This window comes from Daktulosphaira vitifoliae, unplaced genomic scaffold (assembly GCF_025091365.1).
Source record: "Daktulosphaira vitifoliae isolate Bord-2020 unplaced genomic scaffold, ASM2509136v1 Scaffold_3, whole genome shotgun sequence".
NCBI lineage: Eukaryota > Metazoa > Arthropoda > Insecta > Hemiptera > Phylloxeridae > Daktulosphaira > Daktulosphaira vitifoliae.
Genome location: NW_026099574.1, coordinates 7,092,996 through 7,096,041, shown reverse-complemented (window position 1 = coordinate 7,096,041; position 3,046 = coordinate 7,092,996). Strand labels below are relative to the sequence as shown.

Sequence of the window (3,046 nt, the reverse complement as noted above, 5' to 3'; positions counted from 1 at the left end):
CAAAAATTTTAACTTTATAATTTTAATGGAAATATAAATAATTAACTAAATCATAAAATGATCTAATTAGAAAATGACTAATTGATAACAAATTTTGGAACAGTATTTCTGAAGTTATTAAAAATTTCAAATTATGATTGGAGGCGAAGATTGAGTCATTTTCCGGCTGTAATTTTCTTCTCACGTAGATATAAAAATGAGAATAACTTCCAAATTACTGGTCCAAAAATTATTATCCACCAGCCATTGTTTTAATTAGATTATTTACTATTTTATTAACTAGTTAAATATTTATGTTACCATTTAAAATAATAAAGTTGACACCCTTATAAGTTAAAAGGTATGATTATAAAATGTAATTTATAACTAATAAATCTAGAAATATACATAACTAAAAAAATGTAAATGATCTATTATGATAAAAATGCAAAAAAAATATTCAGATTTTCTGATAATTTTACAATATTTTTTTATTGTATATTTATCTTAAGGCGTCTGGGTACCGCTGTTTTCAGGGGTCGAATATAGGCAATTTGGCAGTTTTACATGTTACGCAGTGTCGTTGTGTGAGAAGTAAATGATTATTAGTGTGAGTGTCCATTATTGGGAGTATTTGCGTTGTGTTATAGCCGATAACAAAACCGGTTGTGTCCTACCTTACTTTTTAATGCAATACGATTGTTGCGTACTGGTTAAATATGTATAATAAATAAATTCATAAATACGAATGTTTATTAATTGTGGACTGTATCTTTTTATTATTATTTCCTTGTAAGCTAGCGATTTGTCCGCGTGCGTACGTAGATCGAACATAACTACTTCATATATTGGTCGGCGACCATCATTATTATGGATATCTCTTAATAGCGTGATAACGAGCGCGAACAACGATTATAAAGATAACGACGCACGTTTATTTTATGTAGTATAAATACCATAGTTTAGCACTAGCCTCACTGTAAGTACTTACAGATGCGTCATGATTTCGCAAATTTTAATTGATTATAAAAATAATTGAATTATTTATTTTCGATGAGTAAGAAAAACTAAATATTTACAGAAAACAAGATAAATCTTATGAGATCCACATTGATTATTTTGAAGTTATAAAATTATAAAAAAACTTATTTGAATTATAAGAATTTAATTTACAAAATTACATTATTTACACAGTATAATATTTATATTTTATAAGTCTGTTCTTATGGGAAGTCCTTTGTCAAAACGAGAGTCAATTATTTCTGGTAATAGACAATCCACGTAGAACTTTTCTAAAAGTGGCCAAATTTTATTTTACACTTCATTGTTTTTTCAATTTTATCAATTATCATACCTGAAAGTATACTATATTAATAAATGTTTGAGGTCGTACATTGAAATAACTGCTTTTTATATATTGATTTTTACTTTATTTTAAATTTACATAAATACCTTTAGGAGTCCATACAGCAAAGTAACAATATTGCCGTGTTTTTATATGTAACTGCCCCTATACTTGATAATAATAATCATGTTATTTTTTTTAATTTAAATTTACCGTCGTCAAAAGTCATAAAATTCAATTTTTTTTTCAAAAGCTTATTCTGGTGTAAAATCTTTTATTGAAGCTAGAAATTTGATTTCAACAATCGAGTCGTCATCAATTAAACCTTCAGGACTAGCTACCAAGAATTGTAAAGTTTTATGAACAAATAAACCACAAGCTTTAATATTCACACCAATTCTGTGTTGTAAAACTTTTTTTGCCAATGGTTCACTTTGAATACCATACCTTAGCAATTTAAAAATCATAATTCACAAAACAAATAATAAATATAAAATTACTCAAAAAGTAAATTAACCTAGTAGCAGCATTGCCTCGGAAAAAGTCGTATAAAATATACTTTACAATATTTGCTCGCGATGTAATAGCTCCAAGTTTGACAACTTTAACGAAATTCGAAGCTGTTAATCGAAATTTTCGTTGTCTATGCCATTCATAATAATTTGATTGGCTTATTGTACTATTGTAATTGTACTAATTGATCTATTTGCTTATTAGTGAGCTGAATTTTTGTTAAAAATTATTTTTTTTATCGTCAAACCTAGAAACAGGCATATCGACAATCTTTTTTTCTGTGTAAAATTGTCTATAATCTTCATCCAGTCCATGGTTAACTACTTTACCCTTACTTTTATTTCTAAAATAAATTATAATGATCTTAATTAAATTCCGCAAATTTTAATTATTCTTTTTTTTTTTATATTACAAATGCCCGGATTGGCTCAATATTAATCTTCTTCTAGTATGCTTATTTCGTTCATTTGTAGCTTTTGATAATTTTTTCTGTAAATAATTCTGGACTGAATTTTGTGGCTTTTTTATGTAAAAAGCTGATGTAACTTGGTCCAAAGTTGTATGCGATTTCTGCTGTATCACAGCGGGCTTTATATGATCCTCACACAAAATATGAAGAAAACAATTTGGTGATAAAAATACTATTGTATAAAGTACATTGTCATATACTTTTTAATGAATAATTGATTTGTTTACCACCCGTATACTTAACTACAATGATATTGTAATTTTCAACGCAATTATTATTTACTAAGTATATCAAACTATCACTATGGTGCGCTACAAGATTTTTTGCTGCCATTATATCCGACCAAAGACCAAGCTTGATCATTTCAGGGATTTCATTTATTTCCCCTGGTTGTACATTCGTACAAAAGTAACTAAAAATGATGCTAGTATCTAGTTAATATATAAAGCAAGAATATTTTAATTTCAATTTAAACATGCTTAGCACATTTGTCATGACAACCAAAAACATGATAAGGTCCATTGTTTATATCTTCTTTCAATAATGCCACTTTATAATTCAGAGGTACGTCTATTTTCAACTTATACTTAATTGCGTTTGTTACAGTACACTTATACATATTCAAAGTAACATTACACTTGAATATTATGAATTGAATTGATACGAGTATGAATTTCAACTGTCAATTATTATACTTAACTTAATTTTAGACGTTTATCATTTAATTTTTTTCTTAAAAC

General features: G+C 26.9%; 1 pseudogene; it reads right to left on the bottom strand.

The window, feature by feature from the left end:
• Positions 1-1,188: 1,188 nt before the first annotated feature.
• Positions 1,189-1,516, bottom strand: LOC126903076 (uncharacterized; annotated as a pseudogene).
• Positions 1,517-3,046: the final 1,530 nt, after the last annotated feature.